Raw genomic sequence first — 27,329 nt, forward strand, 5'->3', positions numbered from 1 at the left:
CAATGTGGTATGTAAAAAAAGGCCATTTTAATAGTCTTTCTGTAATTTAAATGAGTTTACATTATAAATGCCTTTTAAATAATAATTATAACTTGTTCCTTTTAGATGCCATAATCTGCTATCCTAACTACCACATGCCAGAAATATTCCATGGGTTTGGGGTTTTTTTTAGATGAAATATTCTATGCATTCAGTTAAAACATATAGCTTTTGAGGACAGCTGGGTTGGGGTTTTTCAGTTTAGTAGGAAAAACCCCAAAGTTTACTGGCCATGACCACTAGCACTGTGTACACCATGTTTAAGAAACATGAGTAATTGTCCTGCCCCTCTCTCCAGGAGATGTTTGGAGGTGCTTCTCTGAAATTTGGCTGTCAGTGTTGTCTAGTTCTTGTGCTCTTACAGACCAACAATTGCTCAACACAGGTACACTGGAAGTGGCTCTGGGGAAGGTGCTTGAATCATGGATCCACATTTATCCCCATAAAAACTGGTTTGCTGTTTACTATATACAATCCAAAGTATTTATTCCTGTTTTGGGAGATAAGGAGAGAACTGTAGGGCAGCTTTTCTGTTGTCACACTGTTAGGCTGAATCTGAAGGACATCCATGTCACGTGTTGGGATGTCAAATGCCAGATTGCATCCACTTTGCACATCAGGGGTCACTTCGCACATAAAATGATGTGTCTTATGAGGTTTGGCAAAGCCTCCTAGCAAATCTGCATTAGCATTCTCCTGGCTCACGTTAAATTTCCATAGGGCACACCTATGGAATGGGACCATCTGTCCCTGCAAGTTTATAGGTATAGGTGTGAGTTGGCAACCCATGGGAGCACTGTGTAATGTGGATCTTCCAAATGTGCTCTGGAGACAGCCTAGAAGACATCCTGAAAACAGGGTGCTCCTGGAGTCCCAGAGTCCAAAGTCCCCAAAGGTTTTCTAAAGGCTGGATAATTCAGGACAGGGTTTTGGGCACTGACAGGCAGCACTGCAACAGGCTCCTGCAGTAAGAGTGGTGAAACTGCTCTACTGCCAGACCTGCCTCAGTATAATTCCATGTTTTTATTTCCAAACTACTAATATGCAAGAGAGAGGGGAAAGAAGTGCAGTCATGTTCAAATGTCAGCACAGCAATATGTTGGTGACCTAGCACAGCCTATGACTAAATTTCATGCTTCTATGAATTGCAAATAATGTACAGAGCTATCAGGCCACTGGTTTAATTCTCCTGTTAAATTGGCAGTTGTTTGACCCAGAAATTTGCTATTTAGCATGTGAAAAAAATCCCTTCATTACAGGATTTCATAGTTTTTGTTTTTTTTTTTTTTTTCATTTATCCCCAAACAATCAAGTGATGCAAAAAGTTATAACTTTTAAATGGAAAGTTTTATTGTACTCATTATATCTGAAACTTTTTCATTACAAGACTCACATTGCACATTGTAAATGCATTCTATACATATAGAAATAGCATTCTAGTGATCTACTTTGGAATGGATTTAAATAAGCTTGTTTCCCTGTCTCCCCCTAAAAAACTATACCAAACCAAAAAAACCCAAAACCAAACCAAAAACAAAACCCCAAGCCACCTACCAAAACCAACAAAACCCCTACAACAGAGTAAAAAAGCCAAAAAACAAAACTACAAAATCCCCAAAATACCAAAAAAACGAACAAAAAAACCCACCCAAAAACCCCCAACCAACCAACTACAAAAATGAAAACCAAAAGATAGAGGATAGTTCATGAAGAAAAATGCCATCTTACTACTATTGCAAACCCAATAGTCTAAGTTGGTTAGACCAACACTGCGATAAGTTTACAAAATGTAGTAATTTGTTTAAATTTTTTTAACTTATATTTTGTTTTAGTATAGATAAGCACAGAGCTATATTTAATATATCAATCAAACACATAATGTTCCAAGAAATTGTGAGACTGTCCCCGGACCTTTAATTCTGCAAGATCAATAAACTTTAGGTCATCCTTGAGATGTGTGATGCTGTTTTCCTCCTAAATATCTCAAAGGATGGAGACTCCACAACCTCCCTAGGAAACCTACTTTGCTTTTTCACTATTTTTTCCTTTGAAAGCATTTTTTTCTTTCTTCTGAATGTCTTAATCTCCCTTGCCTCCGTTTACTTTTGTTCTGCCTCAGGTGATTAGAAAGAATGCTCTTTTTTCTCCTTTTTAATAGTACCTCTTACCAATATAAAACTGAAATGAATGATCTAGTTTTGCAGAAGAGCAGGAAGTGCCACACATTTATGCATTTTGTTACAGTCAGGGGAGTCTGAAAGTCCTGAAACACATTAGCCTAGAAAGCCTACAGAGATACTTTTAAAAATTCCAGACAACATGGGTGAAGAGATATTTAATGGGTGGGATGGAATGTAGATAAGTTGATTGGTGTATGTAAAGAAAAAAAAAAGCATGACAGTAGAGACAAATAAAGAATAAAATAATATAGACAAAATAAAAAATAAAATTACTAAAAGAATGTATTGAACTTAAGTCTCTTGTGGGAGAATTGCTTGAGGCTGCATGATTTGTGATTCATGTCACTGGATTTCAGTGCCGTGCTCAGGGCCTTTCTTCTGAGGAGGAATGACAGCAACAAGGTTCCCAGTTTGCCTTGCTGGATCAGATCAGGCAAGGTGGATCCTTTCAGTACCAAAGTTTTTGAAGTGCAGAAGAGAAACTGAAGACCTGCTATCATCTGCCCTCTGGAATGAGAACAGTAAATATTGCAGCCCTTTATGGCTCCCCAGGCACTCAGTCAGGTTCTCAACCTGCACTCAGGTCCTCAAGAATGGAGAACAAGGATGAGAAGTAGAATAGGGGCTGAAAATGAATCTGTTCCCTTCAGGTTAATCGAAAAAAAATCAGCAAGCATTGCACTCTCTCACAGTTTTTGCCACCCCATAGCCTGTTCTCTTTCAACATGGACACAATTCCCCGTGGGTCTGTTTTTCCCAACACTTTGAGGCAAATGATCATTTTATTTAAGTAGTGTCTCCCTTCTGTACGCTGTGAATGCTCACATTTGCCAAGCATCAAGTAAACTTCTACTTGCTTTGAGTGATCTTTAAATCAAAAATGAGTAATATGATGAGTAGGTTTTATTTTTATCTTATTTTTCTTCATGTCAGGCTTGGATACAAATTCCCACTCCCAAGGGTGTCTCAGGAGGGGTTAGAGGAAGAAAAAAAAAATCTACAGTATTTTACTGGTAATATCCAGGACAAACATGGTTAAGTGTGATAAGGCAGTAGTAAAACATGTCACAAACATATATTAGAGGATTGGCCACTGCAGGAAGCACCATAAAGGTTAATATCTCTGTCACATTCGCCCTGGATGCCCATTATCACCAGTGTCAATCTGATAATGTCATGTAGTACCTTGAAAGTCATTTGGAGTTGCAAATTCAATTAGAGAGATATTTTACAACATGATTACATTTTTATTTTTTTTTTAGGCTGGAGTATTGTAAATTTTTATTCCACCATAAAACATTTTAAAATTAAGTAATCAAGGCTCAGAACTCTAAAAGACATGCCTTCTGCATGTATTTAATTACATGTGGTATAACACATATTAAAATTTAGGAGACAAAAGGGAATGATGCCTGCCAGCAACAATTACATGTGGAATAAAAGCAGTTTAATATTAGTCAAATTTCACATCGATGACTTTGTATAAATTCATGGAAAACTGCTAGAGCAAGTAGTTATTACTACTGCTACAGTACAAGATTAAACAGTGGTCAAGGAAAAGAAGTTTTTGACATGGAACTAGCCTGTGTAATATGGGCTGATAGGGTTTCATTCAGGTGCCTGTTCTTCATTATACAAAATAAGATGATATAATGAAATATATCAGAATTGGCTATAATTTCTTAGCAATACACAAATATTAAAATTGAAATTAATATTAGACTAAGTCAAATAGTGCATCCTCTTAGTGCTTCTAGTGGTTTGTCATTCTGAACTGATGGTTGCTTGTGTTCTCTGCAGAAAGTAGATTAATGCGTTTAAAGGATATAGAGGAATAGTGAATTAACTCCTAATTTATGGGCTGACTTTACCTGCTAAGTTTGCACACAGGCATGAAAGACTACTGATCACACCACATTTCTCAGGCCAGGACTGCAAGAAGACTGTTCCAAAAAAACTCAGGATGAATTCATAGCAAGAAGGATAGGTATAGAAGCTCCGATCAACACCAAAAAACTGGCAAATCTGCCAAAAAGATGTTTCAGCCTTCAGCTCTGACGTGACAAAAAAATATCCTTGTAACATTCTCACTGCAAACTGTCCCACTGATGGGGCCAGAGTGAGCAAGTGTAAGTCTGTAATGAATTCAAGGACCCAGGAAGAATGACAGCGGACCTCCTCAGCTTCATACCACCACAGTTTGATGGACTCAAGATAAAATAGACACTTCCATTATTAAACAGATGGATAAAATTTTGGATGCCTGCGTTTGAGGAGTGAGGACCACAGCACAACTCATCTTACTGAATGTCTTTAAGCAGGAGGGTGGAAACGATCAAGAGTAGGGTGGAAAGGATCAAGAGTAGGGTGGAAAGGATCAAGAGTAGAGGTTGTGTCTGGCAATGCCTCTTAGGAAGGAACTGTTGCATTTCCTGGATGTCCAGGGTGAGCCAGAGCCTGGGTGAGGAGATGCAGGTCTTGTTCAGGCTGGGGAATATAACTCCATCCTAGCAATACCAACACTATCACTTATCATACCTGCAATGCTTTGCTTTTTCACATTTGGCTCCCTTCTCTGCCCAGCAATTTTTATTGTCAGAGGTCTCATTCCAGAGTTGCCTTGTTTATAGCCAAAGTTCATGCTCCCACAGTACAGACACTCCATCACTGTTACCATTTCCTGGAAACACTGGCCTCACCTAACACAATATAATTGCACATTATAAACCCACAGTTGGGCATCCATGAGAGTAATCTGAGAACAATTTACTGGTAACATGAGGATAATTCTTCAAGCTATATCTGGTGTTAATGCTTGTAGGTCACAGTTGTGTGGATACTCTTTAATGGGTCAGCATTTTCCAACAACAGTATCTGGTTATTCAGAGCTTTCCAGAAAAAAAATTCCATAATTCTACCAGTCTCTCTTCTTTGCTCCCTTTTACCTGCTTTTGTGATATGGTATCTACAAGTGCCTTGAAGAAAGCAAAGAGGATGTAACTGCTGTAATTTTTTTTATGTTTCAATTTTTCCTTTGTTCATTTCTCTGTTATATAGAACATGTTTTTCAGGTGACACAGGAGGGTTTGTTAAGTGGGACTCCAACAGGCAGACCACATTTTATGCACATTTTCCTGAAGCATGTAACATGCAAGAATGCAAGCTTTGCAAATGCCAACACTGAAAACGATACGTGTATTTTGTGGTCACTTAAGCTACAGCTCTTTTCAAAAATGAAAAAAAAAGAAGGTAAAAGGATATCTGATTTGCAGTTAAGATACCAACCAGGGTCAATTTGAACTGGAGAGCTCCAAGTTTTAATCCCTTGTATCCTCCAAGTCACTATTAAGTCATGAGGCAGAAACTTTTTGCTTGTAATAGGGGCAGGATTAGGTTGTAACTCAGCTGTGCAAAGGACTGGGCACTCCTAGATCCTCATTGCATTCTGCAGATTAGAAGTCAGATTTTCCAAAATATACCAACATGCTATTCACCTGGAAACCATTTAGGTTTAACCTGTAAATCAGTGATGATGTTCTCAATACCTGCTTTGTTCTCAAGAACACATGAACATAAGCTGGCTCTAGTGTGACATGGTCACAAAATATAAATACAGCAAACATTTTTTTCCAAGCCCTCTCTGAATTTATGCTGTTTTCCAGCAACAAACTAAACACAGCTCCAGAGAAGAAATATAATAAAGTGTAAGAATGGTAGTATTTGTATCTGATATGGACTGAAGCAAATTTGAGGTTAACAGATGAAAGAACTAATGGAAATGGAATATGACTACATTGGTTCTCCTTTATGCTTTATTTCCCTAGAGTTGAATTTGCATTCAAACTATGTTAGATATCTCCCTGAAAAGATTACACTGTGGAGGACAAATAACTAATTTAAGATAAATGAATCACACTGTCAGGTATGTCTTTAAAGATTTCACTCTATAACAAATAAATCTACTACAATCAGCTCTCTACTTAATTTTTAATATATAGTAGGAAATCCATACTGGAATCAAATATTTGACTCACTTTTACTGCTGTCAAAAAACTTAATACACCTTCCCACAGACCATTCCAAAATAAAAATCAACAGTAAATGAAAGTTTACTGTATTTTTTCAATAATGTGAAGAAATAGTATGTGTTTCTTCATGGGAATCATGAAATGTGAATGTGTGAGCAATATTATTTGTACTGGGAGCTCATGCCCTATATGCCTGCTAGTTTCTAAATCATATATGACCAGAAAGGTACTTTCAAAAGCTGGGACCCTGTTTTAGCAGCCAGGAGGTTCACATCAATGACAATTCTCATTCAGATATGATTTTGTGTTTCTTACCATGTGCATTTAAGAATAGACAAGCTTGATTTTTACATTAAGAAAATTAATTGCAAGTGCAGACCCTATCAGCTGTTACTGTGTTATGCAACTACATAAATCCAATAATTAAATACACACAAAAGAGGCATTGGATACAGGATGCTGCTTCAAGATTTCTACAAGAGGATATTTGAGAAGGAGTATATGTATCACCGTAAAATTTCCAAAATAAGTGGGATCCTTTCAGTCATGTGGCACACCTTGACCAGCTGTGTCCAAGATCCAAATTCATACAAAACCTCCATTTTTTAGTAAGACAGATAAGTTGTCTGATCAGTTAATTTTCACCAGGACCCATCAACCAGGAGGTGGACCAGCATCTCTCAGTCCCACTTCTTCAAAGCAGGATGGCTTGCACAATGCTCTAAACATGGTAGACAATTATTTTTTTTCCTTGAGCTTTGAGGTATTGGAATTTATCACCTCTAAGGATACCAACTTTTATCATTGCTCAGTAGAGAGGAAGAGGGGTTATTTACCTGCAGAGGCAACACACCTTAATATCACAGGATGCTTAAAAAGTATGAAAATCCTCCCTCCCTTAAAATGATGCTTGTGTTTGTTCAGAAATATGTATTTTGAAAGTGCCAGAAATGCAAAAATTCGATTACAAAATAGAAATAATGTGGATTATTCAGCACCCTGTAGCACATTACGCAAGTCTTTGTTCAAAAACCTAAAATCCTGGACAAATCTCAAGAAGAAATTTGGTTGTAAAGATTTTGGCTGCCAGGAAAAGGCAAGCTGAGGAAACCTTGATAAAGCTCATCCTTTAGGACATATGGATCGTACTGGGTGCAATGAATCTGTGGGCAAATTTGCCTTCATAAAGCCAGTGAGGTCTTCTGAAAGTATAATTGGGACTTGAGAGATGCACTACTATTGTATGCAGGGACCAATTTCACTCGTTGTACACAGTTTGATCGTGGGACCGTGGAGAAGAACTATTTTGTGTTTTAATATAAATCTCCCAGCAAATCTGAAACAGCAAAATGTTATTTTCTTTGTAGTGGAAGACACTTCAAAGAAATGGCTTAAAAAACACACAAACCAGGCCACTCGAAGAAAGGCATTTGCTGTCCTGGCTGCAGAGAGAGATCACAGGCAAGCAAAATTGCAGGGAGTTCCTGTACCCTCTTACTGATCTCTAAAACGCAGCAGAAACCCTGAGACTTAAAAATAGATTCCAGCAGAAAGGGGGTTGCTCTGGTTTTTCCACCTTAAAGGGCACAAGTGAACTAAAGGCTCTAGAATATGTCTTGATGTGCTAGTTGAATTTAAATGTACTCAGGGAAGGGTACAGGATCACACAGAATTCTACACTCCTGTTTTTTTATGGGTAGATTTCATTTGTTTGTTTATTTTCCACATTCTAGTATTCAGCATGTTGTGAAGTCTTCCTCCCTTTTTATAAGAGAGGTGAATATAAATTATATATAGTCATATAAATTATCTTGGTACAAAAGCTATTTGGCCATTCCTTCTCTCTGTATTTAATTCACTCACAAAATGATGGTATGGGAAAATGGAAAAAACCCCAACTCTCCTGGCCCCACTAGAGTCCAGAAGCTAATTTTACGACATCTTTAACAAATTCAGAAACTCGGGGTATGAGAAGGGGGGAAAGTTATGAGGAAGAAAAAGAAATCTCTCTTACATGGGAGCAGAAGCTACCAAAGCCCAGAACATCCCCATGAACTATACAATTGTTAAATGTCAAATCTCCTCAGTTCAGATGGTTTGAATCAAAATCAGATGAAATGTTTTATTGATTTATTAACAGCACATAAATAACTGGCAATCTGTGACCTGTGTGTCCAGGATCAATACCAGCAATAGAAGAGATTCATCACAACACTGGACACCTGCAAAATGTTAATGTGCACTTGCAGATGCCACCTCCAAGACACAGTTCCCATGGGCACATAAGCCCCCATGCCATCCCCGGATGCCCAGCCCCAAATACACTTTAAGTTACTTTTTCAAGTTGGCTCCTCCTTTTTCCAAAGTCTCTTTGTAATCACCAGTTACTGTTTAATGATAAAGCCAATGGTCATATTCCTCAGTTACTCCACTAGTTTTTGGCAAAAACCTTCTCAGGCAGATCTTGGGAGTTTAATTAGCAGGTTTATGCTCACATTTTTAGCTTTACAGCTGCTGTTGTCTAGGTCATCTAACCAAAATGAGGGATAGTGCAGGTCCCTGACGTTCACTCTGTCCTTGAGAACTCTGTACAACTGACTATCCTACCAGCTGCTGTTGTCCAGGACATCTGACCAAGAAGAGGGGCATTTGGGCACCCCCAAGTGTAGCTTAACTCAGCAGAAACACCTCAGCTTTCCATCTGTGTCTGTCAAACTTGCGTCTCTCTGAAACAGGCCAACCTTTTACATTTAGACTCATGAAACCATCTCAAAAGCCAGAGCAACATTGTGTAATTTGTTCCAGAATGCATTTTCTGTGCATCAGAATGAGTAGCAGTCCTGAGAGTTTTAAATATATAACCTTATAGAAAGGCAGCCAAAACCATGTTTATCATTTGCACTGTGGTAACAAAAATATGAGCTACATTGGAACTGTAATAAAAATAAATGAGTGCATGACACAAATTATTACTTTTACAAGTAGATTTTGAATTTTCTATTATGCACTATTGCTTAAAGATCGTGTGTTTTTTAAGTTACTTTGGTGGGGAAGGAAATGTATGCAGTTCATTTATTAAAAGTTTTTTTAGCACAAGTCATTCCATACTGTAAGAGTCAAAACACGTTATCTAGCTGCATTTCTCACTAAGTATTGTATTTTGGTTAAAACATTTGGATTGTGTTGAAATTTATTATAAAATCTCTCACAATATTCATTGTTTATGTCTCAAAATAACAGTTGCCTTTCTAATGGTTCCCAAATTCAAGCTCATTGGGGCAAATTGTGGGTTGCTTTTTTAAGATTTAGTTGATTCTATAATTTTTTATAAATTTTGGGTTTCATTTTAAGAAAAATGATGTATCCCACTATAAATTTTGATGTAACTAAATGATAGATCTTACAAAATCCACATTAGAAATATAGATGCTGTGGTTTTTGGCCCTCATTCTTTTGAAGTTCTATGATCAGGTTCAATCAGACATTCACCATAATTACTGAATAAAGCAGAATAGCTGAAATGGGGCACTTTTTTTCTCACCTCATTTATGACAGACTATCAGTCATGCGACAAAACCAAAGTACTTGCTTTTCTGCCCACCTGGAAGTGGTTATGAAAACATGCCCTAAATATTTTCAAAAACTCCATCAATATTGTTTACTTCCACTTCATTCTGACTCTTTTCAAGGTGTCATGGACTTTTTTACTCCCACTGTAAAACCAACAAAACAAAGCATTTGCCAGTGGCTGCCCTTCCTTCATCCCCACTCAAATGTTTGAAGGCCTACTATGGTAACAGCGGCAATATCTTAAACAATCTCCGCAAAAATGCATAATTTCTAAAATATTAAATGTAATAATAGTGTTCACCATACTGTTGGTATCAAATTTAGCAGCAAAGATAAAACAAAACTTTTTCAGCAAACCCTTTAATTAGGCCTAAAATAGGAACTTCATGACTTGAGCCCAAGAGTGCTCACTGTTCTTTCTTACTTAGATTACTCTGGATACTGCAATATGTGTCTTTACAGGTGAAAATGCAACTTTATTTTATTTTTTTTTTAAGGAATGATTTCTTTCTCTTTGCTCTTTCTGTTGGCAAATTTGATCCAAATAACAGATAACTGATAGGCAATTATTTAGGAACCGGAGTGCTCCTTCACTGTATTTATCTTTGCTCTGACTAATACTTATTAAAGGGTTATTATTCTCCTATAAAACATCCAGAGAGACTGAGTCATCTTTGGAATTCAGAGTTATACATTTAGTAAAAGGAGAAAAATGCTACACATAGGACCTTGTTTCTATCCACAATAATATTTAGGCATGCACCTAATTTCCCTCACCTGAGTGCAATTAAGAACTTGCACACACCTTTGCAGAACTGTGGCCAAAATAATTACAGTTTACACAGATTGTGACAGGGAAGTATTTCATTACCACAATTAATCACTTAGAGCATTATGAAATGACCAATTTCTCAGAAAAAAACCAGAATATTTGTTCCTAATCAAAGGTAAAGTTTATCTAATAGTAATAGATGACATTTAATACCATAGGAATACATAATATTTTATGGCTCCATAATACATGATAATTTTTATTTCACTAATGTTTATTACAAATGGAAAAAAAGACTGAGAAAGAATTCCCTTATGTTTTCAGAGACATCTGGATTACATTTTTACATTAGGTGGCACTAATTCCCTATTAGTTGCTATTAATGTAATATTCAAGAACACTTCAATTTTATGGTGCTAATGTATAACTTTAGAGCTGTTACATTTGACAAAGCAAATAGTACAGTACTAAATGCAGCTTGTCTGTACCTTACAGAAGTTATAATAACCTTCAGATGTTCTTTAGCACCAAGCAAGTCCAATCACGTTTCAAGATGCTGTACAATTTCAGAACCCTGGACCAGTCTCAGATACCCAGTACGTGTCCCTGTCAGCTGTCACCATAAGGAATTGGTGTTAAATCAAATAATTAACCAATCTTCAGTGGGATAGAGAGTAGAAAAAAGAATTGCCAAGACTACTGAGCATTCGTATTTGATTATAAAGGAACTTTTTTTACATACCGAAAGAGTTTCCTCCGAATTAAAAATGTGAAACAGTGTGATCTACCACAGGGAGCGATGTGGCACACAAAACCAGTAGTTCAGATGTAAAACCTCAGCAGGCTTTACTGCTGACTAAGTTCACTGCTTTAGGGTGAGCACAGACTCTGCCATGTCCAGTCACAGAGCTTGGTGAGCCACAGTAAACCTGGTGATTTCAGAGAGGTCACACTGGGGTGAGAGGAAGGGGGAAGCAAGAGACAATTGTTTAAAGAAATGTGCTTGCACAGCAGTGCAACACAAACTGAGCCCTTGCAGGACCAGCTGCTGCATGGGGAGCACATAAAATGTCAAGTTAGTGCTGCCTGCCTTGTACCTGGAGCAGCTCAGCCAAACTCTCAGAGAAAAGCCCAGCACGAGCACACTGTAAAACCAGGAAGCCTACTGGTTAAGTATGAAATGGAGCATCAGGCTCTAAGCAGTGGAGGTTTGAGTACAAACATCATTTTATCGATGTAAGGAATTCTGTAAAATAACCATGATTTAAAAGACCTCTATTTGCATACGCTGATCCGCACAGTTTTAAGAAACCCAGTCACCGAGAATTGTGTATGGGCTGTTTGCTATTCCCTATTTAAAAATACACACACATATTACATACATACACAGGCATCGCTGCTTTTCCATGGTGCCCAGAACACAGCAAGGCCGGAGATGGAGCTTTCTAAATCCATTACTTAAGCGTGTCATCTGCCAGGGGTTCAAAGGAGTCAGATGTGCTAACCATTTTACAATTACATTTCCATTAGCTGCATTGTACAATCCATCACCTCACAGCTCTCAACTCTGTGGCATTTTGTTCCAGTGCACAGTGTTTGCTATTGATAACTGCCAGGTTAATTGCTCAGGAGAGCCACAAGTTCTACTTGCCAGCACCAACACTGGAAAATAATTGTCACAGCAGTGGGGGTGACTTTTCAAAGGAAAGCCTTTTTAATGGATTCATGAATCAGGAGTGAGAAATCTCAAGAAGGGAGTAGCAAATTAACAGTTGATAAAAATCAGAGAAAATGGCTTTTCTGGAAGGTGAAAGTGCATCTTGGAAAATGTGCAAAATTAACTAGGAGTTAGGAGAAGAATTATTAAGGAAAGAATATGTGAAATTTTCTTTTCAGCAGAGTCCATGTGGATATAGCTCTTAAGAAAAATACAAATTTATCTTGATTTTTGTTTTCTTTCTTTTTGACATTTAAAAATATGTTGGGTTATTTACTGTTAACTAAAACAGTTTCACAAAGCAAAGTATGGCCTCTAGCCAAAACTAGGTCCCTGCTGGAGATAGTGGTTAGACAACACATGTGCATACTTTCTAGGGTTTGACCTTGTTTTCTACAGGATCAATTTTTCATTTAAGATTTTAATAATTTTAGTATCAGTTACCTATGGTAGTTCAGAGGGTGTTTATTTTGCTGATGGGTAGACATTTGACCAGATCTTCTTATAGTATATTGTAATCTCTTTAGGAGATAACCACACTTACAGAGTTATGAAGTTTTTTATATTTACGGTGATTTCCATCTCAACTTTCCCGTTACCAAAGAGATAATTACTTTGCATTATTTCCAAACAACTTAAAAAAACCCAAACATGTTAAATTGTTTTCCAAGAATTTTCTGGATGGTTTGCCAGAATTTTCTGCAACTTGATGTAAACTTGGTTGTAATATACTATGTAACCACAATAGTATTGGGAGGATCTCCTCTCAAAGAAGTTATTGAAGTGATTTCATGAGACTGGCTTTAAGAAAAGGAAAATTTGGAAAAGGTTGGGAGAAGGCTACAACACGACATTATATTCACAGCTCTGTGCAAATTAAGGTTAAACCTAAGCCAAAAGCCTAGATCCGAATTTTAGGATTTAAATTGCAGAACTTTGAAGAATAGCTGAAATTTCCTATATAAATCATCCTAAACTCCTGCTTTGGGTGTTACAGAACGCTGTTGATCTATTCAGGTGAGAGCTTACTAACAGTGTGAGAAACACAGATAAATGGGAGGTGCCTGTGGCTGCTGAGCCAAACAAACATTTTATCAGGTGAAGCATCACCTTTGGAAAGACTTGGGTATAGTTTCTGTAGCTTTCTGTGATGTTTAATCTGTAATAAAAGGAAGGAGGAACCATGATTCGGCTGAGCCTCTCTGTAGCCACAACATTAATAAATATTTAAAATAAAGTTTGCAGTGTTAAAAACTGGAAAATGTTCCAGAATAAAGGAAAAAAAGCAACAATGTCCCCTTCAATTTACTTGGGCTTCATTTTTGCTGGAAATCAGAAAAGTAGATTATTGTAATGATTAAGACACTGGCCCTCAACTCACAGAACACTCAACTCCCTGCTTCCCCACGCTTTTCTCACCATCTCAGCAGCACGAAAGGGCACAGAAGTGGATGAGAATGTACCAGCAGAGTAACATGAAGGAAAATTAGATTTTTGTACAGTGGGAAAAACAAGTTTGAAAGGAGGCTATGGGAGCACTTGTAGTGCTGACCACTTTGCACTCAGGGCTGGGGTGATGCCTGCCTGCTCTTCCAGGGTGGAGCAGAGCAAAGCCCCATACACAGAATCATTCAGCATTCCCACATCCACACTTCAGGATTAGTATGCACACGAATGAGGATATTATGGAATAGGTTGTACATTATACATTTATGCCATAAACCACAAATTCCTACATTGCCATGTACTAAAATTTTCACTGCCAGGCCTTCAGAGTGCCTGGAAGAGCTGTCCTCAACAAGTGGATATTGGCTGAATATTGACTTCTGTTTTTTTGTTTTGTTTTGTTTTGTTTTGTTTTGTTTTATTTATTTATTTATTTGTTTGTTTGTTTGGTTGATTGGTTTGTTTTGTTTTGGGTTTTTTTGTGTGTGATTTTTTAATTTTATTTTTGGTTTTATTTGTTTGTTTGGGGAGGTTAGGTTTTTTGTTCATTTGTGGGTTTTGTTTGGGTTTTTTTGCTTTGCTTTGCTTTAAATTGAAGTGGACAAAGCCATGTTGAGAAATGTGAGAGGCAGCAAGAGAGAGATTATGACTGCAGTCTCGCAGTCAGTCATTGGCAGAAGTCATTAACAACATTTCCATGGATATAAAGTGCATTAAGGAAATTAATTCTTTACATATAACATCCCCAAGACTTAGAGTCTGTAACTGCTCACATTAACAGTTGACTGCTAACAGTGCAAGGCAACAGGAAAATCAGGAAAAAAAGTCTGGCCATATTAAAACTCAGTATCCAGTTTATCTTTATATTCCCAGCAGTGCTAATCTCACAGCAGCATCTAAACTGGCTTTACAAGCCAAACCTGAGCACATCAAAGTCCAAGAGCCCTCTCTCAGTGCTCAGGTAAAAAGCACAGAACTAACATATTTCCATAGTGAGTGTGTTAAAATCTATGTGGGAAGAGCAATTCATTCCTCATCTTCTCCTGCTGTGGACTTCTCCTGTAGAAAACAGCAGACTTGAATATTGATTGTTTGCAGTGGAACATCGTTGAGAAGTACAACTTCACCTTATTACCGCTACAGTAAGTGCAGAAACTCCTGCCTTTCCTCAGGGTTAGCAGTGCCAAATCAATATTCCCCTGCTGCAGATCTTAGTGATAGGCTGAGTTACAACATTTTCTTTATTATTTCTTCCTTTTAATCTCTCAGAGGGATGGAAATTACATCCATGCAGCAACCTGGACAGTATGCCCTGAATCAAATCTTTCTGCTCCATATTCTCATTTGATGTGTGAAGTTTTATTTTACTGTTTGGAATTTATGGCCATGTTTCTGGATAGCTCTGGTGAACTAAGCTACAGGTTAAACTCATATTTGGAATAATAGCAAAGAATAGTTATAAGAATAGCTAAGAGCTGTGGCAGCTAAAAGATGTGTTGTGTCCCAGAACAAACAAAATATTTAGGGTCTGCACCCTCTCCTGTTGCAGAGGCAGTCTCATGCCCTCTATGTACTGATTTAGGAGGTGACATGGAAAGCTCTGAACTGAAGGATGTTGGATCTTATATGCCCCCATAAACAGCGCAGTGCTTATGCATTTTCAAATGCATAAAAAATGCAGGTATATTTATTTTAAAAGTGTGGTGAAGGATGGTGTATCATGAATAGCAATTATATCACCAAGGAAACCTGTATATTCATCAGTTCCTATGGTATCTGCAAGGGCTATACAAACGTTGGGAGGCTTGAAATTACTGTGGTTCAAATACAGATGTATATGGAGTGGATTCATGTATGAGCGCAAATACACACTGCACACTGTGTTAGGAAAATGTGCATTAACAGAAACAGAAGGAAAGAAATAAGCTGTAAAGTAATTAAAGTTACAAAGGTAATGCAGGCTGGGAAAAATTAATTTCTCAGTTTAGAACCTGAACAGGGTACCTCTGATTAATAAGACTCTCCGGTGAAACCTGCAGTGGTAAAGTTAATCAGAGTTAGGGGCCAGGATCTGGTTGCTGTGTTACCCTCTGGCAGCCCAGAACACTTGAGCTGAATTTTAGGAATAAAGCGCAGCACTGGTTTGGGCTATGGAGGGGAAGGGAATGATAGCATCAGTCTCTTATCCAAAAATTCCACTTCCTACAAATGTGATGGGTGTCCCTTATCAGGTGTCCTATCAAATTACTGACAAGGTAAAGGCTGACTTAGCTTGGAAATCATGATGAGATCATAACTCAAGGAGATGTGACAGCAGGTTGTCATTTTATGTGTTTTTCCTATGGTTTCTGCTCCTTATTGAGTCTGTGCTCATCGTTGCCAACACAACTACATTAGCTGTTGAAAGAATGAGACAGGAGCTCTTTATAAGATTGGCTACATTTTCATTACGTTGTTGTGTTGGCTTCTGAGCTTTGCATATTTGTTGCTTCTTGATTAGAAACATAATTTTTAAACTACACCTCGGACAAACAATCTTGAAATACTACCCCAAAATGAATTTTTTCCTAAAGAAATTGGTAGTGTTTGTGTGTCCTCCTTTCTACTCTCTGCTGAGAGTAGGAACCCCCTTGAAAAGGAGCTGCTTTGAAAGACAAGGAATCTCTCCAAGGCTGGATCTGAAATAGTAGTGCCATATCGTCCTGCTACAGCTCCACATACTTGTGCAGCAAGAGCATCTAAAAAAAAAAGCTATAAAGCCCAAAATATGAATACAAAACCTGATTTCATTTTCCATGAAGGACATGGGAACATACCTAGTGATGTCATGACAGAAAATTGCTAAAAATTGGGGATAAATTGAGACTTTGGTAAGGAGGACTGGGGAAGGATGAAAGACAAGGGATCCAGCAGAGTGAATGGGTTGCTGTGGGGTCATTGGCTTTAGAGAGTGTTGGATTTAAAATAGTACCTCTCCTGTAGAAAATACAGCAAGATCACAACCACAAGGACTTTTCAGTGGAAGCTGCTTCCTAGAGCATAAATTTTGAATTTGTCTGCCTGAATTTCATCCCAGAGGAAGTACATGTGGCCTTGCCTAGGATAACATCAGCTCTCTGCCTCAGGTATTTGCAGGAAAACAGCAAAGCAGAGGGAAGCAGCTGTGTGGGCTGGAAGAAAAAAAAAATAGGCTTTGTGACCACCAAGATGAAGATCTCCCACCCTGACAAGGCAAGAGCTCATCCCTCTACCCATAGGTGAGGCAGTGGCTTCAAGGCTATGGGTGCAAAGGGGGGATGCCAGGGGAACCCTCAGCCTCAGAAGATAACCTGCTTTCTCAAGGTGTTTCCAGGGAAATGTCATCCCTCTGACATGTGCACACAGGACATTTTTGTGTGGTAAGCACAAACTTCTCCAACTTTTCCCTGAGATCAAGTCAAACGTCTGTTTTCCATGCAGATTTTCTGTCCATCCATGAGGTCACCCTGCCAGATGCTCTCTGCTGGCATATAATTATCGCTGTAACTGGGCTGCTGACTTCACAAATATATATTATACATAAATATTTTTCATTTATATACAAGAGAGTTTATCTTATTTGCCCAGTAGAATTAATCCGTATGTATAAAAACATTAATGAAGAAATAAAATCAGAAGTATAGCCCTTTCAAATTCTGCAATCCAAACGTAAATGGCCTGTGTTCCACCAAGCTTGGAGTTTAAGTTTGTAGTCTTTTATTCAGTATACCCAGTAATGTCAATATAATGAGAAATGCTATTTTTTCTTTCCTGTATTATAGTTCACATACATCTACAATTCCTGTAGTAAATTATAGCTGGAGGAAATGGAGTAAGAAATGACCTCTCAGTCTCTCTGACATTATAAAATGCATTCATCAGGGAGACTAGCACACCAAAAAAAAAAAAAACAAAAACCCTCTACACCCAAAAAAACCACCCAAAAGCTATCCACATAATTTTTTTCCAAAATAATATTAAGTTAGAAAAAACTCTGTCAGCAAGGAAATATTTAATTAATTGTCTATTCTGGAATGCAGGTTTGGTTAAAAACAAACAAACAAACAAAGGTAATCTGAAATTTGATATATGAGCATTTCACAAATTTAGGCAAATTATTTGTGACACTTATTCATAAACATATTCTAAAACGAGAAGATGCAAAAAACGAGCTCGAGAGTCAGAGACACATCCTCATAGAGGCAATGCTCTAACTTTATTCCAAAAATACACACATTAGCAAGGGTCCTACAGGGTTCACATGCTCTATTCTAACTTTCTATTGGTTACATTCGTTTTCACACACTATATCTACAACTTCATTGACTCTACTAGCCAAGGCACATTTCCAGGCCCCCCCATCTTCTGGATTCTCACACCCTGGATAACATCTTCCTTCCTGGTTTTCCTCTATGCAGCTTTCTGATATCTGCTGCTCAAGGACACACATCTGCTGCTGGAGAACACAGGTCCCTGCCGTACGGCACGCAGGCCGGATTGTGCAAGCAGGCCTGATGCAGTATATGTCCTGCATCATCTAAGATTTTCTCAACAATATTCTAATAAGCTTGGAACCTCTTAGGAAAAGAAAAATACAAACTCTCTGAATGTTCTTTTTGGTGGTTTTTTTTGTCACTTTAAGCTACCCATACTTTTCCATGCAGTATATTAAAAAACAAAATCACAAGTTGGATTGCCTAGGGAAACGGGCTGTGAAAATAGACTGAAAAAACTGGGGTAGGTTATAACTTTTTGCATATATGCCTAACATATAGTGGTGTTAAAAATTGGAGTGTACTGGTAACTGAAGGCTATTCTGCAGTTAAGTAGAGCCAAGCATTGAAAACCCAGAGTAACACTGATTTTTTTTTTTTTTTAAATCTGATAAAAAGCCCTTAAAATCTAAATTTGCTCCTTTTGGGAATGATGCACCATGTAGTCATCCAATTGCACTCCTTTTACGTGCAATAAATCATAATGCTTTAGTTAATGTATAGTTCTGTTTGCTCTTTCAGATTAGGCAACCTTTATTTCATCATCCACTCCTGCCTTGTGATATTGCTGTTTGTCTGCATTTTGGTGTTACCAAAATCCCAGCTCTTGCACAAACTGAGGTTTTTTTTGGGAACTGACCCAGGAGATTCACCGGCAGCACATATTATGAACCAATTGCAAATGGGTGTTCAGAACATGCAAGGTTGAATAAATAAAAGCAGAAAAAGCCTAAATATGGCATCCTCACTGCCATTTCACTCTACAGCTGCATTCTTCTCAGTCTGTGCTACTAAAGAGCACAGCCATTGTGCCCATTTTGGAAATATTCACCACAGGATATGAGACTCAGTAACTGCTGGAAGCAAAATTCCTGTTGAGTTCCTACGGCAAAAATATCCAAACTTGAAATTTACCACTTCTAGACCACAGGACAAAAGCTATTTCTGAAGGATAGAAAGAAGTATAATAGTAAGGGATGTGTGAAGCTGTACCTATGTGTATTTGGAGGATTGCAGAGTAGGTAGTCAGTGTCAGTGTTAAAACTACTTAACTCTGATGGCTGTGGAGTCATGAATTTCAAAGCCAATTGTCCCCACCTGCCACCAGAGCTCTTGGGTGTGTTGTCCAGCCAGCTTGAAATCTATGTTACTGCCACTTCACTGCCTGTGGTTTTTGCTTTTATGTAGTAACAGCTGACACATTGCACTCTCACCTTTGAAATAGTGTCTTGGTACTTCCAGAACAGGAAAGCAGAGACAGTCCAAAAAAAATAAAAAAGGACAGTAATAGCAGTCAAGAGAGGGTCAAGAGAGTGGTAGGGGGAATGACACAGAGGTACCTTTCTCTGTATTTTAATCTTTGTAATGCCAACGTGTCAGTGAGGCACATTCGTATACAGAGAATGCAAATTTGGTTTCACTTGCAAAAATCACCTTAATTTTAATTTTTAACTGACATTCTATGGAACAGCCCTGGGACAAATACAAATCTTGCTTGCCAGTGATCTTTTATATTTACACAGAGTGGAAAGAACCACTTAAACCAGCAGATGTTGTGATGCAGCTTCACCACGTGAATATTTGTTTTGCCCAGCTTAACTGTGGATGTGAAAGAATTCCTCATGTTGTGTACTCCAGTAAGGATAGACTGGGTTTTACATCAATGAGCTGGAAAATATTTGCTGTGAAAACAAGGGTCCCCTTTTTCCCTTGCCTTGCAATTGAAGCACTACCTCTTTACACATCTATCCAGGACATAGCTGCAAAGAACATTTTCCTAGTGCAGTTCACTGTCTTTGGTACAGATTTTCTCTTCAACATGAATGAAAGTTTAGGAGTGGGTAGGATATACTGCCTTTCCACTCATGGGTGTAATCCAAGGGTATGGTCCAGAGAATGTTCCCATATAAAAGTCAGCTGCTGTTTGAAAAACAAAGAAATATAAAATGTCGAAGACTAACATAGCAGAAAAGTATTTAAATGCATTATACACTCTCTAGAGCAGATATGATGTTTGCCCCATGTCTCCTGCTCTTGGGCCTATTCCTGCCTGCCCTTTGAACAGAACACATCAAGAATTAAAACTTAGGTCAGAGAAATTATCCATTTGGGAGATGCCTAAAATATCCATTCAGGCAATAATATGTGGGTTTGAATGTTTTAAAAACTTTCCCATCGCTGCAGCCTTTGAGTCCCATCACTCAGACACAGTCCTTTGCACAACCCAGATCCTGCAGGCAGCCCTGGGACCTGAGGAGAAAAGTAGTTGCAAAGGTCACTGAAGGGAAATTTCAACTGGAGCTGAAATTGCAGCTGCAATGACAGCAATGGACATTCATGTCTCAACTGGCAAGAAATTCCTGCTTTGTTTTTAATAAAGTTTCAGTGAATGCTCTTGTTTCTTGAAGAAAATCATCTCTCCACCAACCTGCTGTTTCTTCATCGTATTGATCTTTGACAGCAGAAAAAGATGTCATGCCAAGCCACTTCCCTGGGATGAGAGCTCTCACATAATTAGAGCTGACACCATTGAGAGGTTAAGGAATAAACATAAATATAAGAATCACAGAGGCACCTGAATTTTTAATGGACATTAAAAGAATAAAAAATAGTATGATTCCATGATAATCAGTGGGCAGACACTCTCATCCTTTGAAGTCGGGGGAGTTTTGCACACCTCAGCTTCTCCCTAAGAAGTTATGATTTCTTTACTTCTGAAAGAAATTTCTTTATTTTGATAATTTAATAAAATGTTTCATTTCAAAAGCAATTTTATTTGGTACCATACTGAACTGTAATTAAAGATTTATGATCCTATTACAAGCTGATTCTGTAGTTAATCCTTAATAATAAAATACATCATAAAAGCTCAGTGTTGCACACAAACCTGAGCAGTTGATGTATTCTGCAAAATATTTGCTGTATTTTCCAAGTGTCAGCAGAGTGCATTGCTACAAGTATCCTTCAAATAATAATCTATACAAATGTGGAAGTAGCCTACCAATCTCTAGACATTGCTGTTCTTTCATGACCTATACATTTATGCTGATGTCTAAGGCACACATTTTTCCACCTGGATTATACATGATTAACCCACAGATAATCCTACTTTATTTCATACAGCTTTTTTTGGGATGGTAGTGGCAAAATCAGGACTGGATTAATCTGGAGCATAGCACCAGTATTACTTATGCAGATTATCACACAGTAACTCGTTTAATTGTGGAATGAGTGGAAATAGGAAAAAAACCACCAACCACTATCTTGCAAAAATAAAATAGTGCAACTTTAGCAAATTTAAATGAAACAATTAAATTTATCACAAACTTTATACTGAAAAACAATATGTGTTTGGTTGCCTTTCTGTTATCATATTTCACATTATTGAAATCATTAGAAATTCTGTGATTCAAGACAAAAGGTGTCTACAATTGAAATTTTTTGAATTTTTACACACTTTTTTTATGGAAAAAGCAAAACAGCTCTACGGGCCATACAAGAATCCGAAGAACCTCTTCTATTTTTTGCTCATGCAAAGTTCTTTACCTTCAGTTGATGTAATGTTGGTTCAACTCAGCTTTAAAAACTTGTGTTGAAACTCAACAAAAAATGCAAGCAGTGTAGAAGCCAAAAATATTCCATGTAAGTAGCTGATAGAAATATTCCAAATTATTTGTAACTGCAGCTGGTTATGCAAAATTGTTTTGATCATTATTCTAGAAAGAAACCCTTAGGATACATAAAGGGAAGCTGTTGCATTTTGTTCAACTCCAAGAAAAGTGGCAACCAAAGCCAATAATCGTCATAGAGTTATTGGCAACAAAATTGTTGAGTTTACTTGTAAAATTTTTCTTAAACTTTCACTGTTCTTCAAGACAACTCATGCACATCGAATAATTCATAAACCACTTCTCCCTCTTTGCATTTTTGCTGTATTATCAGTGTTCAGTGTGATTTTTCTGTCTGTCCTGTGTCCCACTGCTGGGTTTAGGGAGGTGTGTCCAGGGAGTTCTTGCAGCCAAAGTACTGACAGAAACATGACGAGCCTTTGCACTGTTTTCCTCCCCACTGCTCTCTGAGCTGAAAACCTAAAACCATTCTCTGGATCCATCCCTTGAGGACTTTCTGCTACCTATTTTAGAATGAGAAAATAGAAGAAGTGTTACCACCGAGCTGTGTTTCATCTCACTCAGCAGGACACGGGATCCGAGTGTCAGTGAAAAACAAATGGACACTGCTGCTGGCCCACTGTAGGTGCAATACAGATAAGGTGTCTGCCCAGGAACTCAAATGTTTTCTTCCAGCTTACACTCATTATTTGCTATCTCTTCAGATCAAATGTGAAGTAAAAGTGGTGTCTAAACAGCTGTTCAAAGGAAGCCACTTGAGCAGTGAGGAATGTCGCTGTCAATCTCAGCGGGTTATTTTCTTTATGCTATGGAATACGATTTCCAAAGAGATGAAATGCTGCTTTGAAGCAGGAAGAGCTACAGCAGGTTGCTTTGTGTGAGAAGGGACTTTGCTTTGCTACCTACTGTCCCAGTGGAGCTTTCCCAGTTGCCCTCTGATGGTTGGCACGTGTAGAAAAAGTAGGCATTGTACAAATGAGTCAGCATCTAATTCAATGTTACAAAGAGTACATGTTATAAGGAAGAATTTGCAAATATTTTAGTCTCTCTGTTTTTCTCAGCAGCTGGATGTGTTTCCTTATCTGCAGTAATCTTTCAGCCATTTTAGGTTTTCTTCCTCATTAACTGTGGAAAGCAGTATTTTTCTTCAGAGGTGTTCAAAGATTGCTTGATGATATTCCCAAGAAATATTTGGAAAGGCAAACCAGTTTTAATTAACATTTTAGCTTAAGATAATTGATCTACAACAAAGGCCTGGCATGATACTTGTCAGTTTAAAGATTATTAGGCCTTCTAAAGCTTCTTAAAAATAACCCTCCCCAAAAACTGAGTTACCAGTTGTGTCAAAATTGTCTCAGGATTCAGGTGGATACACAAATGGATGAAACAGCATGTAAAATATGACATCTGTACATAAGATTGGTATTTATACCTTGACCTGTAGCAAATAGGAACCTTTTCATAAAGCTATGCCAGAAGTGATACAGAGATTGACTTAATCTAGAACCATGTCTAAAATAAAGGTTTGGAACATGTTTTCAAAGGGAAATACAAGAAACTCTATTTCCAGCATTTTTTTCATCTTGGGAAATTCTTCTGTTTTCATTTCCATAATGCAAAGATGCCCACCTAATTCACTTGTGAAGTGTTAAAATCTTAATGCACAGAGGTCAATTTATAATGTCAACTTCCACATAGCTTCTGACAGAGTTTTACCAGGTAATTGTTTTTCATGTAAAAGAATAATTCCTTTTGCTAAATTTAAATTAATTGTTTTTAATTTAATGATATATGCTTATCTAGTATTTTTATAAAACTGAAGTAAAATGACATTTACTGTCATCCCTTTGCATTTTTTTCTCTTTTTTTTTTAGTTGGTGGCTTGATTACATGTATTTTTATTTTTTCAATGTAAAATAAATATCAATATTTTGTATAGAAGACTAATTGTTTCTGTAATCCAAACCCCCCATATCCATTCTAAAGGAACAGGACCAGAATTGTACTCTGTATTGTAAGAGCCACTGTACCATTTGAATATGATATAGAAAGATATAAATATAGATCTCTCATATATTGATTATTCAATTATCCATTCAATTCTTTTGTGGAGTTTTTTGAAATCTTACTCAGTCTTTTCTTTTATGTGATTTTCAAATGTTGACAACCCAGTATTTGTTTCATTATCCACAGTCCTTAAATATTATGACAATGCAGGGGGTCACTTTCTGAACAGAAAACATTTGTAATGATGAAATGTTGGCAACTGATTGACTGACACTATAAGTCACCCAGAGCTACTGAACAAGTAATGTTTGAAATGCCCTCTCAAAATTCTGATGGTTCAAAGATTTGGGTAAAAGGATCAGCCAAAACTTTAAATATTTACCCCAGAAATTAGAATATTTTTTCCTGAATAAATCCTCTTTCTCTAATCTCAGCATCTAAAACACTTCAAAGTAAAATAAAAGTGGAAAAGAAATTTGTTTCAACAGAAAAGAAATGGAAAAGAAATTTGTTTCAAACTGTAACCAGTTTTGAGGACTACATTTGAATGAAAATTCCTTATATCTTAATTATATTAACAATAATATTAGTAAAAACTTGCTAAAGATAAAAATAAAGCAAATCAGTGACCTATTTAATTATAGGATTATCAATAGCATAGATAGATAGTATTAGCTTGTGATCCCACATCTCTAATATTTAATATTAGTTAGCACATGTTCAACTTCCCAGGACTGGGATTATGCAAATATTTGGAAATTTCACCAAATTTCTTCCTGGAGTTCTTATAAATTCTGACCTCTTCTTGTCCTTTAGCATATCTATAATACAGATTAATTTTATATAGGCAGGATTCACTGAAATAGAACTCACTGAAGTCTTTTAAATCTCTCTGAAACAGGTGATTAATTTATTAACAGAGCACTGAGAACCTGTGTCCAGACCTAAAAGACATGTCTTTCTGGGTATGAATGTAATAGAAAAGAATCCTTATCTTCTAGATGTTGCCTACCACTTTTTAAAAGACAAATCTGAATGGCAGATGGCAGAAAAATGTTTATTTTTGAACAAAAAAAGCATTTTCCCTGAGTAGTCATTGTACAGCATCACATTCTCAAGATATGAGAAGCTTCCATTTAAATCAAGCATTTTTTAATTACAGGAAAAAATATTGAAATGTATTAGTTAAAGGATATGGAATGGAGTTTTTTTATTTGTTTTTAATTTGCAAATCAGAGTGAGGTCTAAGGCAATCTTGATTTAGTACTGCACACATTAAAAAACTTCACAGACTTGGTCTGTGAGGTATCAACCTCACACAGAGGATAAAGATTCTCAGTCCTCGGGGCAGCTTAAAAAAGTCTTATTATGGGTCATTTTTAGGAAAAAGAAGGCAAGAAAAAACCTGCACCAACTTCTATCTAAAATGAATAATCACTTTACAACTTGTCCTGAAACAAGACATTTTAAAGGACATGTCATTTTAAAGGACATGTCAACATGTCCTTCCTCACTCCATTGATGAAGTGGCAATATCCTTGACTGCACACATACATCACAGCTTGAGGTGTGCTGACAACCTGTGATCTCTATTGGAAATCATCATCAAGGGGGAAAGTTGAGGTGGAGTGTTTCTTTTACCACTGAGCCAGGGAGGCCACAAAACATCCCAAAATTCCAACTCAAAAATCATGAGACAGAGCAGTGATCCTCCTGCTGTTTATGCCATGAGGGTATCCTCTGTAAACAGTGGCTCATCTGCAGTCAGTGCTTCTAGTAACACTGCTGAAGCAACACAGTCCCACTATAAAAGGGATTTTGAATGCTCAGGTTAACAAGAGATTAGATTCCTGATCTTCAATGACAACACTTCCTGCGACCTGAATTGCTGCCTGATGCTTGGACCTGGCACAGAGGCCTCGGAAAAGCCCCCAGAAAGGGAGACATGTTTCCAAAACTGAAATATACTTGCTGTATCTAAGCAGATGATCTTTCCCTCTCTCAGATGCTTGTTCCCACAAGAACATCCCTCCTGGATGGAAACACAGAGGGCAGCCTTTCATCTGGTTTGACATTTTCACACCGTTCCACTGGATAAGAGTGGCAGGACAATTGGTATGCTGTCACCCAGGGCCTGATATTCCTTGAGATAAATGCACTGCCATTTGGATTCCTCCTGAACAGAAATGTTGTCCCCTGGAAAGACAAGAACCATTGCAGTGTTCTTCTGTTTCCAAATTACAGAATAGATTAAAAGATGGTTGTTAATATTTAATTGAAAGTAACTGGGCATCCAAAAGTGATAAAAGAGAATGAGATAGGATGCAAGGTAGAATTAAAAATGTATAATAGGAAGTAAAATGAATTCCCTATATGGAAATAGAAGTTTGAAAATAAGGTCTATAACTCTTGTTCAATAATGTTAACGAAAATTATTAACCTTGATGAAAATTACCATCGTGTCAAGCAGTTATGCCTGTATAATTATTTTTATTCCTTGCCATTTTACCTCTAAGCTTTCAAACCTCCTGGCATGATAGAGCCATGCAGCTCAATTTCTGTCCAGCTTGTGAACTCTGTGCAGGTGTCACCACATTTCTGGGGTTATGGCACTTCATTTGGAAGCCGTTGAGACTTGATTCTTGCAGTTTTACTTCAAAATGGGTTAAACTAGAGGTGAAGAAAGTCTTTAGGGTTTTTTTAACTTCAAACTAGACACAGTTCCTAACACTGACTAATGTTAAAAACTGTATTTCCAAGGAGAATAACCCTGTTTTGTTGTAACACAGAAGGGGGAACAAGAGTTTTGACCTGCATTGGTCAGCTTTGTACAGGAAGAGGAAAACTCTATGTTAATTCCTACCATGTTACTTCAGTATTTTATGTATAAGGAAGCTACACATAAAATAAAAATGAATACAAAATGCTCAAATATCTCAAAATCTTTTATTTAAAAAATAAATATATTACGAATTTAAACGTCTCTGAATATAAAATGCAATTCTCCACTGCAGAGTTTATGAAATTGCATTCTCAATTTTCAAAATAGAAAGAGACAATTTGCCAACACTGAGGGCAATACACACGTAATAGTAATAAAAAGTGCTTTGTTTTCTGAGGATTGAATCTACTGGACTGAACAGAGATAATCAGATTTACCCCTGCTTTAAATAAGCCATGTTAGTAGACACACTGTGTTGGGCAAAATTAGAAGCTGAGGAAGTGCTAATGCCAGGGGAAGGCGACTCCTTTCAGCATTCTCCTTGTCCCCTCAGGGTCCCCAGTGCCCTTCAGGCTGTGCCTAATGAAAGTGAATAGCCCCTGAGTGGTCCTGGGGGCAGCTTCAGCCCCCATGGTCCTCAGGAGATACCAGAGACAGGAGGGAAGCCCTTGGTGGAAGCCCTGAGACGTCATGAAAGTCTTTGAAGTG

This window comes from Pipra filicauda, unplaced genomic scaffold (genome assembly GCF_003945595.2).
Source record: "Pipra filicauda isolate LSUMZ 115617 unplaced genomic scaffold, ASM394559v2 scaffold429_size647294_pilon, whole genome shotgun sequence".
Taxonomy (NCBI): domain Eukaryota; kingdom Metazoa; phylum Chordata; class Aves; order Passeriformes; family Pipridae; genus Pipra; species Pipra filicauda.